Consider the following 23144-nt stretch of genomic DNA (forward strand, 5'->3'; position numbering starts at 1 on the left):
CCTTGAAGTATGGTGTGTTCTACGGTAGCAATCTCTTCATATTCATCTTCCGGCCCATCCTCCTCGTCCACCTCTTCATCGCAGACGCTTCCTTTGGTGCGAATCGCAAAGTTTTAAAGGCATCCAGTAGATTCTCCTTGTCATGCGGGATTCTCTCTATGCTGCTTTTCGAACACCGCGCTTCGTCGCGAGCGCCGTCTTCGTGTAAGACCCGCTTTCGAAGTCAAGAATGATGTCCATCTTTTTGTCTAACGTAAGCGCATGGTGTGCACCCTTCTGAGCCGCCATTGAAACAACGGAGGCTAGAGGTCACAACTTCGCGAGTGCTGACGAGCCACTCAATTTAAAAGACGGCAACGTGCTAATGGAGCACGAATAGCCCCACGATGGCACGAACCAGGCGGCCGGAGCTAAGCCGTGTAACCTCTGCGACTTGATTCGAGGCCGAACGACGAGAACAGGAACTGCGATGTTGCATTCGTCGAGTTAACACGGCTGGCTAATAACGAGACGAGGTTTACGAGGTCAACAAGGCTAAAAAATGAAACAGGCGGAACCGAAAAAAGTTGATGCTCATGGCAGTGGGTCTGACAAGGAGTTCTATTTTCGGTTCCGTTTGCACGGAGACGCCGAAATTTTATTTCCGAATACCGAAAGTTTTTTTTTTTTACGTTATCTGAATACAAAACCAACCAACTTACAGGCTACTGTTCCGTTTAAGCGGCCATTTCGTTTAAGTGATCTCCTTTTATCGAGATTCTATTGTACTACGAAGACGTTATTAAGAACTACGTCGGAGGCTGTCCAGATAAAATTATTTCCCCATTAGAAAATTGGCAACGCTTCGCGCGGGTGCAAGGATGCGGGCTTCGCAGTTACGCAAGTACGCTCATAGATTACCACTCGATAACTTAACGATCTTTTCCGGCAATTAGCTTATGGCGGAAAGATTCACGCGGCAATCCACGCGTGAATTATTAATTATCTGGTGGCGTCGCAACTGCACCTTCCGGCAAAATTAAGTAATAGTAGTAGCAGTATGTATGTATGTATTGTTAGGTGAGGCGGACTTAACCTTGTATAACGGCCGGTAATTGTTCCGCCTAATCGTCCCCAATACTATATCATTGACACGCAATGTCACCACACCTCAATTAGTCCTATTTTATCAGGCACACAATGTCTTCACACCTCACTTAGTCCTGTACGCTGTAAGAATACCAGCAGTAGACAAGGCACCTCACTTCGCACAATCCAGTTGTCCCTAAAAACGATAATGTCCTCCGATGTAGCATGGGGCACTCCTAGCTTCTGGAGATCACGGAAAAAGTGCGTCCGCTCAAAGTTGGTTTTGGAGCAGTTCATAATGTAGTGATTAATAGCGCACAAAGGGGATGAAACAATGTTGAGTTTATGTAGCCAAGCTGGTGTATGGGCTGAGTCTCTTCTTACTCGGTGGAGCAGACAGACTTCGGCTCTGTTCACGCCTTTCGTCACGACTGGTTGAAGTACTGGTCGCCACAGCTGCCTAAAGTGCTCGCGAACGCTCTGTTTCTGTATCCGTTAAATATCGCCCCACGCTTGCACAACTCTTGAAAATGATGAGGATTCCTTGTCTAGGCTGCCAGCATGTTCGTTTCCCGCTACACACACCGACGTGCGACGGGATTCACTGGAATTGCACGGTGAAGCCTTCATGCTTGAGCCGCTTTAGTAGAACTAGGGATCGCTGACAGGTCTTTTCCACGGGTATACCCCGCTGCAAGAGGCGAAGAGCTGACTTTCAATCGCTGAATATTGCGACTTTTTGCCCTTCAAACGATGACAGTCAGCGCAACGCAGCTTCTATGGCAACATGCCCACTCCCCGTATAGATGAAACCAAAGGCGTCAACCTGGCAGCCTATGAAACGTTCAAACTGTCATAATGAAAAGCAAGCAGGTGCATACCGTCCGGGGTCAGTTCGAATGATTCACCTCCTACCAGTTCCGCGAGAGATCAAATGGACATTGAAACTCCCATCCGCTCCACAGTGATTTACCACAAATTAAGCTTCGCAGCACTAAGTATAAACGGTTTACGTTCCGGGCAGAAACAGATACCACTCCGCCGACTGCTTTGCCGAACTGACTTGCACTTCATTGCAGTACACGAGACGAAACTATAGGGAATGATGATGTGATTGAAAGAGCTTTGCGGCCTTACCTTTCTGATCACGAGGTAATTGTCACACATTCAGTTGTGCCTTTCAGGGGGTTGTCTCTTGCTTCTAAAAAAGGAATTACCGTACTCTGCCCTCACATATCGGGTAGATGTAGAAGGGCGGTTCAGATGCTGCGATTTCTTGCTGTGCGGTGTGCCGTGGCGACAACTCAATGTTTATGCGTTCAATGATAATGGCCAACGAGCCATTTTTCTAATAATTTCGATCAGTTTATTATTTGTGAGCGTGCTGTTGTATTCATGGGTGACTCTGATTGCATTGTGCTACTAAGCACGAGGTCGCGGGTTCGATTCCCGGCCGCGGCGGCCGCTTTTCTGATGGAGGCGAAAAGCGAAAACGCCCGTGTGTACGAGATTTCGGCGCACGTTAAAGATCCCCAGGTGGTCAAAATTAATCCGGAGCCTTCCACTACAGTGCGCCTCATCGCCTGCGTTGCGTCGCCGCGTTAAACCCTACAATGAATCAACTGTGATTGCGTCTGTGAACCATATGATTGCGCCCAACCTCTATCATCTAAGGATGGGAGCGCTTTGGTTTTGTTGGCTGTCATTTCGGTTTTTGGGCTAGTGGACGCTGGGCTACAAGGAAGAGCGGCCCATTTATTTGTTTTTATTTATTTATTTATTTATTTATTTATTTATTTATTTATTTATTTATTTATTTATTTATTTATTTATTTATTTATTTATTTATTTATTTATTTATTTATTTTGTAAGGCGGGTTTATTGCCTTGACAGCGGAAGGAAGCCTTGACAGAAGTGGCAAACGGATCGGTGGCCCAGCCGGCAGAAGGTCTCGAGCCCTCCACGAGCTTCATGCCGATGACGATGCCGCTGCGGTGGCTCACCCTGTTGCCTCGTCGTCATCTGTACAATCCGGGTGGTCAATCCCCTTGAGCGGGCATACGCCAACCACAAGGACAATGCTGACTGTTGTTGGGGCCGCATAGCAAATCAGTTGTTCGTGAGTTCTCGCATGGTGGCTGCGCGCCACTTGCTCGTCTTTCGCACTACAATTTATTTATTTATTTATTTATGTACAAACTGCAGACCTTTCGTAAGTCCAAGCAGGCTTGTTTCTATACACATTTTCAAGGGCATTTACATGCTGGCCTTCACAGGATTTACATTTCAATTGCGCTCCTTTCCGACCGTCCTGCATATGAAGTCAAACCCAACCCATTTCTTTCTCGGACCACTGTCTTGTCATTGTGAGACTGGGCGGAGGTGGTCGCAGTACTTTGAAACCGCAATGGGCTCTCTGGAAGCTTACTTCGTCTGAATTAAGGGGCGAGGGCTTTTGGGGCCGTGTGCGGGAAACATTTCAAGCATGCCTTTCCTTGCACTTCCCTTTATTTTTATCGTGGGAGCCGTGCAAGCAGGAAGTTTGGGGCGTAGAAATTTGTTGCGGTTGGATTAATGCTCTCTTCAAGCAAACCATTGCTTAAAAGCCTGTGTAACTTCTACGAAATTAAGAGCGAAGTGTCTGGCACTTGTCTGGGAGACTTTGCTACTGTAAAATGTCAGCTTGAGAAGTTTGATGCGCACCGATATCGGGTTGCACGTGTTCGGTCCCGGAACAATGGTGCCATGCACTGCGGGAATCCGACACGCCAGGAAATACTTGACGAGCTTTACCACGCTTATCCTGGACATAAATTCAAATGGTGTTGTTTTAACTAGCATGGAAGTGATTATATCTGGATTCCAAATTATTATAAGGAACTATTCAGCGATGCTTCTGAACCTATTGATAGTGACTTTTTGGGATATTTTGCCTCACTAGTGGAGCCATTGACAGATGGCGACAGTTTCATTGTTAGTGGCCCAATTAGGCTAGAAGAGATAGAGGCCACAGTCCTTCAGCTTCCGGTCTCCAAAATGCCTGTCCCCGATGGACGGCCAGGAGGTTTTTTATAAGGCTTTTGGGTCTATTTTATGTCCAGTTCTTTTTCTAATTTTTGACTGCTGTACGGATGCAAATTCTATTCCGCCTTCACTCACGCAAAGCCATCCAGTAGTAATTCACAAAAGTAAAGACCGTGAAAAATAGCGATCTATGAATAGCTACAGGCAAATCACTGACAAATGCTGACTACAAAATATTCGCGAAGATATTATCTAAGCGTCTGCAGTTTGCCTTGCCCATACTCATTGGCCAGCATCAACAAGCGTGTGAACAGCGCGACCGATCAATACAGCCCAATTTACACATTGGACAAACAGCCCTTAAGATCCCAATGAGCAGTTGGCTTTACTGCAAATAGATCTTTCAAAAGCGTTTGAACGTGTTTCCCAGTCATTTTTGTAAAGTATTACGGTGGGCCAACGTTTGTTCGGCCGTTTCCAAGGGAGTGCGCCTCTGTTATAGCAACTGCTCTACCCGCCTAATTGTTAATAGTCACTTTTCGAAGCCTGTACCAACACATCCGTCAGTAAAGCAAGGTTGCCCGCTATCGCCTTTACTTTTTTCACTTTACTTATAGCCTTATGTAGCAGTGTGCTCCAATGAAGTAGCATTCGGGGTTTTATTATTCCCGGGACCGAACTCAAACTATACTTGTGTATGCCGACAACTTGATCTTTTTCCGTAGTGATAAACAAAGTATCGATAAGGTTATTTCTATGACAAACGAATTCGGGTTAGCTTCTGGTGCTGAAGTGAACCTTTTGAAGAGCTCTGGACTTTGGTTCAACTTATGGGCACTAACACCAACAGAGCATGCCGGCACCCAATGGTCCTGTGTACCGCCTAAATAGACTCCTACCGACACAGCATTCACTATTCGCGGGGGTGCACTGGGGCTCTTCGTAGTCATTCTCAGCGTTTCGTTCCGAATAACCTGCCGATTTTTAAAGACGATAGTCTTTCTTGGGCTACTTAAACCCAGAAATTTTGGTCTGTCTGTATGTCTGTCTGTCCGTCTGTCTGTCTGTGACTCGATTCAGCCACCCGGCCAAAGCAAAAAAATGCCTGCGCAATAGTCTTATATAGTCACATCAAAATCTACCCGTCTATGTCCGGTGTAATGTTCATACTTGTCAACATTGCTGAAGAAGAACAAGACATTACGCAAATATGAGACAACAAATCAATACAGAAGTGATATTTGCAGTGTTACTTTATAAAAAAAAATTAAACATGCTTGACTTTTGCGAAATTAAATACTTCATCAACTGCAGAAAAAGAATTCACTCCGCCGTCGCCTGCTGTCGCCCGCGCCACTATAGCTTCTGGCGCCATTTTAAGAAATCAACCGGCAACGTTTACGCAAGGTTCCACTAGATAGGTTCCACGATAGCTTGCAGATAGCTTGCAACGCACGTGGAGTAGGGAAACGCGGTTCTATAAACGTTGACGTAGGGCGCCTCGATTAACACGCGTCTTCGCCGTACGGCAGCGTTCGCATCGAGACACCCAATTTGGAGCAGTGGAACGCGGGAAATTTAAAATGATTTAAGCAAACCTTTGAGGTCTTTACCTTGGGAGGAGCGCGACGCAAGAGGAACAACATGAGAGCTGAGCGGGAAAGCGAAGGGAGGCATTTACTTCGCAAAAGCCGATAAAGACTATCGTCTTTTGACGGCATTTGCAACGAAAGGAGCAGATACGCGGGCATTTTTTGGGAGGGCCCAGGCATGTTACATGTTCTTAGAATCAAAATTGGCCTAATGAAGACAAATTCTTCATTGCACTCGGAGTCACATACAGCAGTTCCATCGGGTTTTCGCAACATTTGTGTGCTCGTCTACCATGGAGCCAATGGGGTGTGACAACCTTTTTAGACACTACGCGCTGGCGGTCTGGCCCTACCGATCTTTTTGTCAAGCGAAAAGTTTCGCGGGTCTTTATTTCAGGACTCAACTCACCCTATCATTCCCGCTTTTTTGCACGCTAACCTCGCTGATGTTTTGCCTGATCTTGTTTCATCATCATTTTCGCCCAGACCTTGTACGGGGGTGTTTGTGCATGAAGTGTACACTTCAATACGGTTTTGCTACTTTGTTTTCCCCAGATTGCATGTTCACTCTGTCTCGTGTTTAACTGTACAGAGACATAATTTTTATGCTTTCCCTAACACCACGGTATAGAACTGTTTATTGTAACTTGTCTGGACAAGATGTGCTCTTACGTGTCCGTGAAATGCCGTTTTCTCCCTCAAGAAAAACGTTCTTCTTCAAACTGTACACTGACACTTTCCCTGTTAAGACGTGGCTGCACAACAAGAACATTTTTGTGCCTTGGTAAACGTCGCCTGTGTGATGTACCGCAAACGTTTGAGCACTGCTTCTTAAATTGTAAGGATGCCATACTCTTTTGGGATATCCTCAAAAGAACTCTTAAGACGGACTTGGAATTGACTCCACAGTGTGTAAGGTATCTCCTATCACCCGCAGACGCTGATGTGCTATATGATTGGGTTTTTTTCCTTATCGCTCTGCATAGTTTATAGAAAACACGAAGGCTGGATAAACACGCCGAGCCGATGGTTTCTTCAAGAACACACTTCCGCCAAACGATCATAATTCTTAAAGATGCCTACGACCAATATGATTCTCGCCCTGACTGGTATCCCCTGCTTTATAGCTGTTCACTGTTTCCCACGGTTGGAACGAAATGTACATAATTGTTCGTTGTGTTTAGTTTTTTTTTTTAACTTGTATTCAATCCAATTATGTGTGTACATAGTTGTAAATATGTGCTGTAAATACCCTTTCCTACATTGACCTGTAGCGCAATAAATTCCATGTGGAAAACAAACAAAAATGCCGCTGTAGTGTAGAGGTTCTGTCGTAGATTCCTGTTACTGAGGTAGGCGGTTCGAGCCCGTATCTACGCTGCTTTATTTTTCACCATCTTTTGTTTTAATTATAATTTTAGTGGCTTAGGTTAGTTGTGGGCATTTTAAATAATTTTTTGTGTTCTTTAGGTTATGTTAGGCTAGTTTACGTTACGTTACGTTACGCTACGTTAAGTTACGTTAATGGAGGGCGAAGTAGTGCCCGACGCGGCATTCTGGCATCAGAACTCCGGTGGACGTCGCTTTAGCGGAGTGCTTATAGTACCGTCGGATGGCCCTCTAGACACAGCCTAACTTCTTACTGTGAATTTTCCGGTAACGGGCAAGTCCGCTTGAAGAAATAACGCATTGAGAAATGCTATAGAGTAGTTCCATCAATTAAGTAGTCAGCGCGCTACGTGCGAATTTAACGTGGGAGAGTGAATTTGTGTGTCGATGCGCACTGAAACCTTTCAAGCGGCGGGAGCGCGTTAGTCACTACGCCCTGAGAAATAGATTCATTGTATTGTTATCAAAACCTTTAAACACATCTTAACGAACATGTCGTCAAATCATTCAATGACGCAATATCGCCAAATCGTTTTCACTAGCCAGCATCCGACACCAGGCGGTTATAATAGCTCCAGGTGATTTCCTTGCGAATGGCCTGATTAGTTCAAACATTTGCACTTTTAAGAGTTTGTTTAATATCTTTTCAAAAGAAAAAGTACTAAACTTTAGAAAATTAGCATCCTCGTACAATTCGCAGCTTCTTTGATATTTACATTATCCTGAAGCATCATCTCTGTCGCTGAGGCTACGTATTAGCTTCGGAAACCAATGCGCATGTGTTCCCCGAGCTCAATCGGCAACGCAGTGCCTTTGTTAGTCAGCAAGCCTACGCATTTTCCTCCCAGGCCTCGGAGAAAATAGTTTCCTTCCCCTCGTCACATTTCAAGACGTCGCTCAGTATTACCGCTTCTCAAGATACTTGAAAACCGCTTCTCAAGATACTCAAGATACTTGTCCCAAACACTTGAAAAAAAAAGGGAGAGACTACAAGTGACAAAATTACCACCAGCTGATACCTTCGTCGAAAACCGTTTTGTGTTTGGTGGTCACAACGCTGCCCCAGCAGCATTTTACACCGCCAGCGGCCAATGCCGCGTTTTGTTATAGGCCGTGGCTAGAGTGCCGTCCGACGGTATTATAAGCACTCCACTATATCGACGTCCACCGGCGTTTTGTGACAAAATCGCCGCGTCTGGCACTACATCGCTCTAGATAACGTAAAGCTAGGTAACCTAACCTAAAGATAACGTAAGATAACTTAACGCACACAAAGAAATAATTTAAAACACCAAAACTAACCCAAGGCATAAAATTACAGTCCAATTTATAGGCGAAAGGAAACTACCGAGGCAAGAGCCGGTATCCACCGCCCTTGAGATCAAGAAGCTAAAACGGATCCTCTACTCTACAACGACAGACGCTTTGGCTAGTGCTAGCCCAATTTTAATTATGCGAATGTCGTCGGACGGCACACTAGACACTGCGTTTTGATAACAGGTCAATTATCAGCAGATCACGAGGAATCGTCACCCCTAGCTTTGAGATGACATATGACCTCGCGGAGAAACTGGCTAATAGCCTTGATAAGGTTAATTGATAGGTGGAGGGATGTTCTGGCATAAATGGTTCATTCATATCAGAAGTGACAAACTTCCGCTGCAGCGTGACCATTCACTGTGAGAGGCCGTTAATCCCACCACGGTATCAGCTACGAGATGACACGGGTAATTTGGTGAGCATTAACCAAAAAAGTTACAAATTAATCATCTGCACCAGAAGGCACTCTTTTATACCGCAGTGTCCCTATGCACCCGAAACTAAGCTATGTCGACCCCAGACCTCCATGAAAGCTTCGACCCCATCCCAATATCTACTTTGGTTCTGGCAAGACATGCTCCCTCAAAGGGGATTATTCGAGCTAGAAATGAGTAATCCATAGATGAAAGCAAAATTAATGTAACATACAGCCAGACAACATGTTAGAACTTACCTTCGATCACGATAACGTCATTGGCGGTGAGAAGACGTTGTCACCGCTGGGAGACCAATCGCCACTGGACGGTGACTAACACACAGTGGACTTTAGAAAGCAGCCGCTTCCATTCATTTTACGCTACCCAACCTCACACCGGAAAAGCTGTCGGGGGAAAATATTAAACCCCTTCGTAAATCATTTTGTTCACACTAAAATTCCCGGCAGTCCATAGTGTTTGCCAGTAAACTTCACGCGTTTAATTGTGAACATGGTGGTAAATTCTGTTTCGATGAAATTAAGCTAACAAGAACTAATAACATCATAGTTCAAAATTTTGTTGCCAGTTTAGGCGCAAACTCCCTTTTATTTCTGCAGAGTTCTTCTTGCATATAGCTGAACTGATGTATCTTTAACCGATACCAACTATACCTACGAGTTAACCGAAACTTCGGGCCTTGCAGGAGGAAAAAATCACCAAGTTACGAAATTCTTTAATGCGAAATTTGAGAGCAGCTGTTTAGGTATTTCGGTTTTACGATATATTGAGGAATAATAATAATAATATTAATAATAGAATAATAATAATAATAATATTAATAATAGAATAATAATAATAATAATAATAAAGAATTTGATAGGATCCGCTAAGCGGTGTGTTCAAGCACTGCTTCGGCGGTGTGCACTCCCGCAGATTCCGGCCTCGGCATCGCTGAATATCTGCTCGGGGAGCTGGTTTAGCAGCAGCGGCCGGCGAAGCACTTCAACCGGTTGCGTCCCTCATTGTTCAAAAGTAACCGGGTGAGAGGGTTCAATATTACGATTAACAGAATGGTGCGAGTGGCGTGGCTTGCGTGGACAGCGTGTGGTGCAGCCTATCCTAAATTAAACAGTGTGTGGCGTGACCACCGCCTTTCCGCTCACGTGAGTTCCTAGAGCCTTTTCGCGCGGAGCGCAAGGTATACATCCCTCACCGCATGCATGGTACACTCACGAAGCGACAGTCAGTCCTTCGACAAATACAGACTACCACATTACCCACCGAACTTCTGACACATCCCTTCCGAAATTTTGCCGGCACCGTTACTTGCTCCTATTGCGGAGCTTACCCAACGCCTTACACCCATTATGGGCGTGTGACCAGCACCCAATGTTGTCCCGCATCCCCAACCAAACTCTGTTATCTTGGGAGGCGATGTTGGCTGGCCTCAGAACAGCGACGCCAGCGCCTGCTGAGAGCCATGGTGGAGGACGTCTTGGCCCTTGCTTCCAGAGAAGGTGCCCTGGACTAAGGGGGCTTGAAAAAATGAAGTTTATTTTCTTTCCTTTGGTTATTGGGACATTGCGAGGCGGAACGCGTCGTTAATGCGCGGGCGCGTTTCAATGTAGTCGCTGCAGACAGACCTGGCGCTCTTTTAAATCAACTGTGTTGGCTGAGTATGGACAACGTATCTCGGGATCTCCATCCCTCTAGATTCGAGGACAGGGCACTCTTTTTTTTTATCCAGTGCTCGCGTCCACGCTACAGCCTCAACGGCCTGATGTTCCAAAACTTCCCAAGCCTGGGCCGAGATTTACTTGCCGGCAGAGGACAAGACCGCAACCAGGACAAGATGCGCCTATATGAAGACACTCCCAACAGCTTGGACAAAAGTCCCCAGACTACATGATTCTTTCCTTAGTAAGTACACGACGCTCCAAGAAGACACTCATCCCTTCCTATTCCAGACAGACTCAACTCCAAACAGACCGTACTGCCGAGTGTAAGGCTCCGCACCCACACCCGCTCTTGTTTATCAGAGAGCGCGAACACGGACATGCGTAGTGTAAATAGGTATTTACTCTCCGTCTCGTGCGCCCCTTGCGCTAACGCTGACACAGAAAAGTGCGCAGCCAGCAACAAATCGCCGCCAGTATGCGTTACTCGGTGCTTGCATCGTGCTCCGTTACTATGTGCTTCCAAAGATCCAGTGAGGAACTAGCGAGAACAGAGCAACGTAAATTTGAAGACCTACCAATTTACAAAAACTGCTAAAACATTTTTACCGAATACATCTTTTGAAGCCACAACAAAAGAATCCGCATGAATGCTCCTAATTGTATTTAGCTTCCATCAGAACTGCGACAACAACGGCGTTGTGTTGTCCCGCCCGTAAGGTGCTGCAAAGTTGCAGAACGCTTAGCCACTTCAGAGGGACGTTGATGCCAGTCCGGTTCACGCCAATAGGCAGTGCTCCACATGTCCGTAGTTAGCAAGCAAGGTGAATGTAAACCCCGCAGAATGCGCCTCAGCAGCGCTTTTGTGGCTGATGTTGTTCCCATTCTATAGCACCCAAACGTTGATGTATTGAAAAGAAGAGGTTGAATTGCGTTAAAAACACAGAAACGAGGGCCTGTCAGTCTGTTGCACCACATTGATATAATTTCGCGTCGCAATATTTAACGGGGCGTAAAATATTTATTTACTCCACGTGACCGCAGTATCACGGGGGCTGACATTGGGATGATAACTGTGCATGACGTGTTAGTTCCGTGCGCCTTTTGTTAACGGAGCCGTGTTGCCGCGAAGTAGTCTCAATACAAAAGGAGACACAGACGATCGCGAAGACACCGCTCTTTCAGTGTCCCCCAACGAGAGTCATAAGCAAAGAAACTAAGACATCATCAGGGTTCATTCTACGCACTAGAAGCAGTTGTTTGCCATTGGCCACTGACAAAGGTGTCCAAGAAGAGTCACAGTTTTCTTGGCCAACGTTAGCATTCTTACCTTATATGGAACCATGCCGAAGGACTAAAACGTGAGTGCACTATTCCACACGTTCTCGCCCAACTTCAGTAGCAGTATAATCAATGCATTACTGAGTACTCATGGCCGTAAGCACACGAACAAGAGAGAGAGAGAGAGAGAGCATTTGATTCGCAAGCTGCAGTTCTTTGGTAAAGTGACATTCATGAATAGACTTTTGGGAAAGAATAAGTACGTTCATTACAGTAGATTTCGTATTATTTCTGGTTGATGATAGACAGAGGAGTTCGTGACACTTTACGTGATCGAAGCAGACTAGCATCTGACCATGGGCCCTTCTCAAGCTTTCCATCTGGCCTCACACATCGTAACCTAGGAGCACTGACCGGCGCTTCTGCGTGCAGGCTGCTTGGAAGCCTGTGGATGTCACGCTCACATAACTACGCACTCAAGTCATCAAAATAGTGAAAGATAAGTTCGCTCTCGGGAATAAATAGATCATTTCATAATCGCGTAGACGTCTACTCTAGACCTCAGCTGGTTGTCATAACAATCCCGGCCATAGGGTCAATCGCGAGCGTTCCTGTACCAGTGCTCTCAAGAAAGAAAAGCCCATTCCGTAAAACCGCTGACGAATTTTATTTGCCGCTAGAAGCAGCGTGAAGAGAATTTTAAGCACCTTTCGTGCGCTTCCTGTAGGCCTGCGCATAAAAGCGCAGAAACATGCAAAAGTAGAAAGCCGCCTGACTCATGATGACCAGCACGTGCGCCAACGGGTAGCCGCAGTCTACGAACACAGGTACGAGGGAATGCACTAGAATGAAGACAAACTGGGCTATCTGCAGCTGAGTCAAGTATCGCTTCCACCAGAGGTAGCGCTGGAAGCGAGGTCCCAGCAGCGTCCCAAAGTAGTAGGTGTACATCAACACGTGCACGAAGGTATTCAGTAGAACGATGAGCAGGGCCTGGCCGTCGGGACCATAGGTCATGCCAAACCAGCCGGTGAAGACGACCATAACGTGGTGGCCCACGTGCAACGCAGACACGTGAGACTCCTTCTTGCGGAGGATGAAGAACAGCGTGTCCAGGAAGTCGATGACGCGCACAACAAAGTACCACCAGAGCAGCTCCGCGAGTTCGACGCTTCTAGGAGAGCTGCTCAAGTCCAGGCCCTGGCAGATGAAGCTCGCTCCGCCACCAAAGTGTGAGCGCGACCCAATGGCGAACATAAAGTACACGTTGGCCACAACCATGGCCGCGTTGTGAAGCATGATCAGCGGTATAAGGCGTCTGACCGGACCCCGACCTTTCATGAACCTGGGTCCGACTACCTTGACGGCGTAGATGTAGCCGAACGTGACGGTCATGATGAATGGTACGTTGCCAGCGAGCTTCCAGTCCAAAGTTCGCGGGTCCCGTGGTGGGAGAAATTGGCCCAGCTCGTACAGGAGGTTCGTCATGCTGCTGGTTCGTTCTTCGGGCCGGGCAATGGCCTATGGTCATCTAAGTGAACAGACGTGGCTTGAAGATATCAGGGCTGCTCTACGCCGGTTCGTTGCGTGGCTTTACCTCTTGCCTTCTTTTCGTACGCTAGTGCGGGCGTGCAATCCGCCTAGTTAACGCACCTTGATCCGCTGAATCGCTTCTGCATCTGGGTGAGCCGTTGATTAGTTTCTCTTGGGCATCGGCGACGCCCCCGCGGGGCTGCAGGCGTCAGCACGGCGTGGGCGCAATTATGGTCCATTGGACGGGACCATGTGGGTGCTGTTCAGCCAGCCGCACAGGCCCTGAAGCTAGCAGGTCTATTCACAGAGCACCACGTCCCCGCGGGGTGCGGCCATGTCTACGGTGCTGCCAGATGACGCCGCTCACGAGCGGGAGCTGCGTTCTAATGGTGGCGATAGTGATGCCATGGATGTTTCTGGCTCGTACCTACAAGCGTGGATTGACCGGGGACGCATGCTTCCATAGTGTTCTGCTCCTCTTCGTTTCAATTTTCTTAAACTTGGCCCAACTGTCGTAGTACGTGAGAACGCGAAATTAATTACAAAAATTAGTTCAGCTAAAAGGTGTTATAAAAATATTTCCATTTGGAATGTGAGGCAATAAACACAAATAGGGTAACTGACAAAGGCATCGCTGATGAAGTGGGACATACTCCCAACGCGTAAGGGGCAACTCTTTTCTTTCTCTTTCTGCCTATTTTTCACAATTGTTCCTCCGACGACAGAGACAGAGCTTAACTTTATTTTCCCCGACGTAGACAACTTGGGACCCCTCTGACGCGTTAGACAGCCAGGCGTCAGTGATAGAGAGCTTTTAAGAGGCACTCACCTGTTAATATTCCTATGGGACTTCCTACTTTATGACCCACGGGCTCAAAAAGCACCGTGCACCGATACCAAAGTTTTTCAGATCCATGAAAATGCTCCAAACGGCCTAGTTTGCTTATTTCTCAAGTATGGCACTTCTGTACTGACATAAAAAAAATAAAACTCTCGCATGGAAGACCGCTAGCGCCACCTAATGAACAGTAGATAAACTAAAATGCATTTGTTGTTGTTTTTTATTTCAGTAAAGATGTGCAATTACTGTGTTTTAATGCGAGAAGTATTGTTAACAAAGTAGAAAAGATAGAAGAGTTGTTGTTTCTGTACTCCCCTGATATGGTCGTTATAACAGAAACGTGGCTAAATTCTAGCATACATGTTTCCGAAGTAATTCCCCGGTCTTTTACTCTGTTTCGAACGGATCGCTACAGTCGCGGAGGGGGCGTAGCCATTGCAATAAAAAGCGGACTAACATTTTTCGCCCACGAAGGCATTCCTAAACATGAAAGTACGTGGTGCACAATTAAGGCTAATGATGCTTCTATTCTGGTAGGTGGAATTTATCGAAAACCAAACGCCCCTGAAAGTCACCTGATGCAAATGCAGGATTTCCTTCACCAAAATACAAACGACCGCACCAAAGTTGTCATTCTAGGTGATTTCACCTTGGGTGGCATTGATTGGGACCAGCTTACAACTGGTAGCCACGAAGCAAGCAGCTGTGAGGGGTTTCTGTATAGTTTCTCGTTGCCAGATTTAGTAAAACAGCCCACGCACATACAAGAAATTGTCCATTCAGTACTTGATCTTGCGTTTGTATCGCGTCATTTAACTCCTGAACTCAGTGTATAAGATGGTATTTCTGATCCCCAAATGCTTTTACTAACATTTGGTAACCAAAATCAGAATGCCAACCACACCAAAAATTCATCGAAGGATACAGTCAAGAAATACAACCGAGCAAGCGACGAAAGCGTTATCAATTATTTAGAAATAGCGTTCGAGGAATTTTCATCTTAGCCCGGTGCCAGTATTAATCATTTAGGGTTAAAGTTCAAAAACGCAATAGAGTTTTGCGAAGCTAACTTCATTCCTACTAAATGGAAGCGCACAGAACGGAAAATGCCCTGGATTACACGTAATGTCATTCATATTAAAAGAAAGTTACAAAGAATGCGAAAGAAAATAATTATTCCTCAGAAAAAGGCCAACTCACTCGTAGATTAAAAGGAGAAATAAAATATGCAAGAGAAAATTTCTTTTCAAGCACATTGACAAGTTTTATTATAAATCAGCCACGCAAGTTTTGGCGATATTTATCCAAACCAGTTGTCCCTATCACAACACTGGAAGTTGCAGGGGTCGTTATAAACGACGCAAAATCCATCTCAAAGTGTTCCAATCAGTACTTCCAATCTGTATTTACACGTGCCCCTACCGTAGCAGCACCAGCGACAGCGTCCTCTTCTTTAATGCCGGGTATAGAGATAACAGAGCAAGGCGTTCTTAACTTGCTCTTTCAGATTGACATCAAGAAAAGTGCACGCCCTGATAACGTGTCTAATGTTTTCCTTAAACGATATGCCAAACAACTGGTGCCGTTCTTGCATGTGATCTTTACGACGTCCCTCAGGACAGCCACCCTGCCCGACGACTGGCTTTGCATAAAAATCACTCCGATACATAAAGGCGGCAACAAACTGAAGCCACAAATGAACCGACCAATTTGATGGAGGAAATTTATGGAACACATTCTAAATAAAGCAATAATAAATTATTTGGAAGAAAATAACCTGAAGTATTCAAAACAACATGTCTTTTGCAAAGGTTGGTCCACGGTGACCCAGCTTCTAGAAATAACTCATTATTTTGCTTCCGCAATAGATGCCAAACTGCAAGTTGATGCAATATTTATTGATTTTGCAAAAGCCTTTGACCGCGTCCCGCACAACAAATTAACTGAAAAGCTCAAGTCTATTGGCATAAATTCTGAAATATTATAGTGGGTAGCAGCAATTTATCAAATAGCACTCAGTACGTATCTTTAAACAAATAGGAATCTGACCGTCTTAATGTTTTTCAGGTGTCCCGCAAGGTTCCGTACTGGGCCCTTTACTTTTTCTCGTATATGTTAATGATGTTGCTGATCGCGTTGAAGATGGAGTTAGCAATGAGCATGCGACTAATGACTGTGTTGCCAGCACAGCATGCCGATGACTGTGTTGTTTACACTAGTGTGCATGATGTTGCAGACCAAGTGAGGCTAAATTCTTCCCTCCGTAATATAGCCCGTTGGTGCGACACCTGGGATTTGAAAATTAACACTAGCAAAACAAACTGAATGAGCATAACTCAGAAGAGACCACCTCTCCAATTTAACTACACGTTCAATGGCTCCCAAGTGTCCCGAACAAATTCCATAAAATATATAGGCATAACAATCACGCATTCATTTCAATGGGATGTTCACACTGAAAACACCTGCACCAAGGCCTTCAGACAATTGTGCTTCATTCGTAGAAAACTGTCGGCAGCCCCACCTCATGTCAAATTAACGGCTTACAAGACTCTTGTGAGACCCATCCTCGAGTATGGCAGTATAGTTTGGAACCCGCATCAACAATATCTTGTACACAAATTAGAAAAAAATTCTAAGCAAGGCACTTCGTTTTATCTACTCTAAATATTCTAGACACGACATTGTAACTTCGTTGCGCACGCTAGCGCCCATTCCAACCTTACAGAAGGATGGAAAGTTGGGCTAGTTGGTTCATAGTGGCCATAACGAAATGCATGATAGGAAGCCACGTGGATTGAGCATATATATGTGTGTGTTTTTTCTAATAAATCCAGTTGCGAGTCAGCGCCGTGTCGTCGTTAATTCTTCTTTTGTCCCATCCTTTTTTGCGCTGCATTTCGTTATGGTCATTCCAGCCTTGTCGTCACGTCGTAGTGTTGCCGCTGTGAAGTTCATGTATGTTTTGTATCGGGAAGCTATAAACATAAACAAAAGTGATTACCTTAACCCTCCTCACCGACACTCAACAAGGACGAATCAGGACAAACCTTTCAGACCATTTAGCAGCCGTACAAATACATTCAAGTATTCTTTTTTTCCGTTGGCCATTGAAACTTGGAATGGATTACCGTCCAATGTTATCAACGCCACATCGGTTGATAGCTTTGCTAGGAAGGCAGAATTGTGGTTCACTTCGTCTTTGGGACACTAAAGGCGTTCGGCCAATAAATTTTTTTCATCTTGATTTTGTAACAAACCTGAACAAAATTACATTGCAAGTGAGTTGTTATCTCTTCTTTGCGCATGTTAGAGTTTACTCTTTTCCGCCTTATTTTACCCTACCCCGTATTGCATCTGTTTGCAAGTGTTTTACTGCATTTTTTGTGTGTTAGAAGAGACTTATTTACCTACACCGTCTTTGCTGTCGGTTCACTTAATATTGTCTGTCAAATTAAAAATACAGCGGAGAGCGTTCTTGTGTTTTCTTTTCTTTTTATGTACTTTGGCAAAGGCGTGGTTGATTTTTGTGTCCTCTTTATCGTCCAGAGTTTGCTTTTTGTACATATGGGGTAATGTGCATTATCTGCCCACTTCCTGTATGAGCCTGACCAAGGCTTACAGTATTGACAAATAAAATAAATATTTCTAAAAAAGCATGAATTATTTTGCATTCTTCCTTTCTGTTATTGATTGATTGTAGTGTTTAACGCGCCGACGCAACGCAGGCGATGAGGCGTGCCGTAGTGGAAGGCTCCGGAGTAATTTCGACCACCTTGGGATCTTTAACGTGCTCCGAAATCTCGTACACACGGGCCTTTGTGCTTTTCGGCGAACCTCCATCAGAAAAGCAGCATCCGCGACCTTGTAGTCAGCAGTGCAACGCCTTAGCAACTGAGCCACCGCGGCGGGTCTTCCTTTCTCTTAAGGCAGCGAGAAACTTGCAGTGTAACGCTGTTACCCTAGCGGTGCCGCTGTAAGGCTAACATCCTTTGTATCAGTGTGTACGCCCGACCTCATTGAGGGTACTCCTTGGCTCTTCATACCGCCTCAGGTGAATCTGCCAATAACGGTGACAGCTTCCGATTCCCCGATTCCCAGTTCTCACTGACATTCCGTGGACCAGACGACAGGAGTGGGGGATCGAGGTAAAGAGAATTTATTATAACCCACATATCAGGGCGCAGCGACTAGTGGTAACAGCGCTGCCCTACCAAAGGAAAATTATGTAATCAGTTTTCATGTAACATGGTCATTCTACACACTGCACAAAAAGGTTTGGTATTGCAACAAGCTACTACAAATCAATTCACACAAAATTCACCAGCGTTCAAAGAAAGAGTTCATAAACTCTACTGAACTCAGTAAAGCACTAGAGAAACGCTTAGGATGTTGCTCCTGACCACTACAAAGTGCGTCGACCAACGCAAACGGAAGGCTTCTTCTATTAGAGCTGCCAACTCGTTTTCCAAATGACTCATGAGAATCGACCGGACACGCCAGAGCAGTGCGAACATTGCGTGTTGCGGCCGGGCTGGGAGGCATACAGTCTTACGATTTCTCCACAAAACAAAAGCACCAGCACACATCAGAAAATTCACCAACACATCATTTGAACGAGTGTTCATGCCGGGTGTGAGTACGAACATCCTGTCTAATACAGTCCAAAACGTTGCCACTGCACGACAGTGAAACAAGGCATTGTCTAATGTTTCAGTGTGGCCGCAGTACGGACACCGTGCGGAAACCACAACCCCGATTCTCGCCAGACGGTCACACGTCGGGAGAACTTCCCAGCCACGTAACCATCCGAAATCCCAAACATCAGCCGCAAGTGCCGCCGAAGTCAGCTGATGCCAACGGACACCGCGTGATCTGGTTGGTTGTGTAATTGGGTTATTGCCAATTTGTCGCACACTTCTCTTGCTGTACTTTCCGCGAAACTTAGGCTTGGCAAGGAAGACGGGAGGTTTCGCAATGTTTTCATAACATACGCATAAAATGGCGGCGGCTGCTCAGCAGAAGGCCCGGCGATGTGTACATCATAAAATAATGACCGGCAAGTTCTCAGAAAGTACTGTAGCAGCGCCCTCGCTGGCTACTCGTCTGAGTCTACAAGGTCGATCACTGCACGCACCGCCAGCACGCTACACATGGTTTAGTCTCCAAGGCAGACTAAAACCACCCATTGACTTGGGAAGCCTCAGCAGCGCTTGTGACACTGTTTCTGCCTTGCCCGCCCAGAAGAACGATCCAAACTTCGTGGTGAACTGTCGGGTGAAATGGTGCGGTGGTTTTGCTACGCGTGCCACATAAAAAAGCGCCGCCGAGACGGACGACTTAATTAAGTGGCTTCGCTCAGCGAGGGAAAGCCTGAACTTTGCTGCAACTGCAAGACGCTGCTCCGCAGTCTCGAGGAGGCGCTTCCCCGTACTACGCGCCACTTCACCCAAGGAGTGGAAAACCGCACCGGGTACTCGAACACCCATCATCCATTCTACGTCGCCTGCCAGGCCAGACGCAAATGTGCCGAAACGCACCGCCATACTTTTTTTCCTATTCAGTTGAGCTCCAGACAGCTCACCGTACTCATGAAATAGCCGCATAAACGCTTGGTAGATGTTCTCGTCCCGAATGAACAGGGACACGTCGTCCGCATACGCGGACACTTTAACTTGGCCTACGCCTGGAAACACAAAGCCGGGGATGGCAGTGCTTTCATCAACACGGCGGAGCAGCAGGTCGAGACAAATGACAAAAAGCAAACGAGACAAGGGGCAGCCCTGTCTTATCCCACGGGTGACCGAGAACGGACTACTTAAATGCCCGTTGACAAGGATGTGTACTAATAATGCTCATCTTTATTCTGTTGTCCAGACCACAGGGTTATGTTCTGCTTTGAGCTACTGCTAAAAGGGCTCCACTCGGCGGCTTCTGTGGCGCAGAGCTAGAGAATTGGGTTTTGGTGCTAACGCCCTCAGTTCGAGTCCCAGCTGGTATGTTGTTATTATTTTCTTGTTGTCTGTAACCTGTTCTCTTAAGTCGATTCTACGAATTGTTTACGTAAATGAGTGTGGATTGGTATCTTTTATGTTGTTTTAGATGCAAAAAGACCAACTATACCGTGGAATAAGGAATAAGGCTGCCCATTATCCTACGTTGATGATAATCATCATCCACTGTTCCACAGACTAGGCACTGCCTTCCGAGTTAGCTGGGACGTCATCCATAGAGTATCGTACTAATATATACTAGACAAAAATCTGGCGCCACCTTCTAGGGAAGCCGCGCTACAGCAAGCGTTCCGCCATGTACCGAGCAGGCACGTACCACTTATCCATGGCCTGGCTCATAAACCGAAGCCGACATGAGCCACCTTCTATGGACCTGCCCTGCCCTTCAAACCTCTCGCCTGCAACACCTCCTGGGCACAGGGCTCCATCCTGGGAGACCCCCTGATCTACAGCGGTGGATATGGGGCCCTCAGTACCGGTCTCTGATGACGTTTCTGCGTGAAACAAATGTAATGTTGTACATATAACCGGTATGCCGTAAGCAAACTCTCGCAAAAAAAAAATGAACAGGCCGGAAAGTTGCCTCTGGCTGCAAAAAAGCAACAATATTGCTGTAGGAGAATAATTGAATTTATTTTGTTATTATAAAATTGAAGCTCCAGAAAGATACATTTTTCAGGGATTATTTAGAAGCTTCGTGCAAGATGAACAAAAAAAAGACGTTACCCTTTTTGGTTGGTGTTGGCTTCGAGACAGAAAAGAAGCCATGGGGCTAACCAAGCCAAGTAGACGAGGAGGAAGGAAGGAAGGAAGGAATAGTACAGGAAAGGCAGGGAGGTTAACCAGAATACTGTCCGGTTGGCTACCCTACTCAGGGGGGAGGGGATACGGGAAATGAAAGGGAAAGAAAGGACAGCGGTACATATTAAAGGAGAAAATGAGAGAAAGAAAAGTAGAAAAAACACAAGGCGTGACCAGGCAACTATAAAGGCGGTACAAACAACGCACACAACCAGAAAATGCACAACGTTGCAATGACGGCGCCCACGACGGCCCGTGACTCTAGTACCACATTTTCCTCTAGTATATATTAGTGTAAAACTCTATGACGCCAGCGTTTCTAACCCACAATTACAACATAACCACTCAACGGGATTGACAACTGACAACTGTCGCAGGACCTGATGCCGATTCAAATGAGGGTTCATTTGAACATAATCAACCGAAATTCTCGCTCAGATGGATTTGAAGGGGCGCTTAAAGCTGTTATTAGAGCATCAACCGTCATTAGGGCAGCTTACGGGCAATTCCCCAGTTTCCGTCGGTTGCCAAGTCAACATACCCATTCGAAGGAACACTCAACGGCCTTTAATGGGGAATTAATTCTCTCATCTTCGCAACTCATAAGAATTGATTAGGTGTCCCCAGAGTATTTTTCTAAAGGCAAATCTTAATTAGCTCGGCTGATCGCAATGTCGGTTAATCACCGGTCAAGCGGACTCTGAGCCTTGCAAGCTTATAATAAAAACCGCACTCTCGTTTCTTCGACATTCGTTTCTTCACACCTCAAGACGCAGTTTTTCAACAACCACAACACACCTAGAAGCTTTTAAAAAATCCTCAATAGCAGCGGGTAAGCAATCGAACGCCCTACTACATCTACTACGGGCAAAACCACCTGAAGAGAATAGCCTACGAGCTGTGATGCAGGAAAAACTAATCGCGACTGAGACTTTATGGCCTGCGGAAAGGATTCGCTAAATTGGTAGACAACGAACAAACACGCTGACGCAGTACACACCGTAGTTTCACGCCCAGAACGTCCGAATGACTGGGAATGGTTGCGTGCCTGGCTACGCGCTACGTCTCTTCGTTCACGTCATTGTGTTACCACAAGGACGGGCCACGTTAAAACAGCTTGTTTACGGCTTGCATATATTAGCAGCTAACCGGAGGTGGCGCAGAAGTAGCGTTTTCTAGGCGGCCGTTCTTTGTTAACGTTGTTTCTCTTTGTTTATTTCTGCTTTTCACGGATGAATAAGCGCGGAAGGTAGGCGTACATTAAGTTGAGAAATATACATCCCGTTTATCAATGCCACCATACAAACCATTCTGCAAGCCTTTTTATTGAAGCACGTTTGTAGCTCGCGCGGTGCAAAATAACTTCCTCCAGTAGGAATCGCCTTGGGAAAGATTCACAATGCGGTTGTTTTTTTGTTTCTCTGTTTAAGCGAAGCATGCACTGGCTGACTGACGCCGTCGGTGCTGGCGTACGCCAGAACGCCTTGCGGCAAAGCCAATTTTATCCACGTGCTCTAATAACGATGATGGTGATGATGACGAAATGCCCTTGAAGTGTCTGCCACGTACCCTACCGGGAATATTGACCAGGGATAAGGTGCTCACTGTGCCCTGATGGAGAGAGAGAGAGAGAGAGAGAGAGAGAGAGAGAGAGATAGAGAGAGAGAGAGAGAGAGAGAGAGAGAGAGAGAGAGAGAGAAACTCTTTATTAAAGAGGAAAATGCAGAGAGGTTTGCCGACATCAGTTCGCCGGCATGCTACTCTGCGGGGAAAGGAGGAGAGGGAAAAAGGTAGTAGGTGTAGTGAAGAAAACGAGAAAGCGGACGAGGCTGCCCGCAGGGGCCTACAAATGAGAAAAAGAAAGAAGATTTTCTTCACGAAGCATGATGCCGCCACAATTGCGAAGGCACTAGCTTTTGCGGAAAGGAACCGTTTATGGTCCTTGCAGCAGCATCATTACGGTTTTTTATATTCCATAGACCCATATGTCAGAATGCGGCTGCCAGAGCGTCTACCCCACCACTTGGAGACGTTGCTGCATAGACTTCGTCTTAATGCAGCACTAACAAATTCCTATCTACATCGCATCGGCCAGGCATCAAGCCCATATTGCGATAATTGTGGTTCACTTGAAACTGTTGAACACATATTACTGGAATGTTCTGCCTATGCCGACACAAGGGGCCGT

At 46.0% G+C, this 23144-nt stretch overlaps 1 pseudogene; it reads right to left on the reverse strand.

Annotated features, from left to right (window-relative positions):
- Positions 1 to 12466: 12466 nt before the first annotated feature.
- LOC144175487 (very long chain fatty acid elongase AAEL008004 pseudogene) lies at positions 12467 to 13255 on the reverse strand (annotated as a pseudogene).
- Positions 13256 to 23144: the final 9889 nt, after the last annotated feature.

The sequence above is a fragment of the Haemaphysalis longicornis genome, unplaced genomic scaffold (assembly GCF_048455015.1).
Source record: "Haemaphysalis longicornis isolate Haplotype H1 unplaced genomic scaffold, Haemaphysalis longicornis Haplotype H1 scaffold_3, whole genome shotgun sequence".
NCBI lineage: Eukaryota > Metazoa > Arthropoda > Arachnida > Ixodida > Ixodidae > Haemaphysalis > Haemaphysalis longicornis.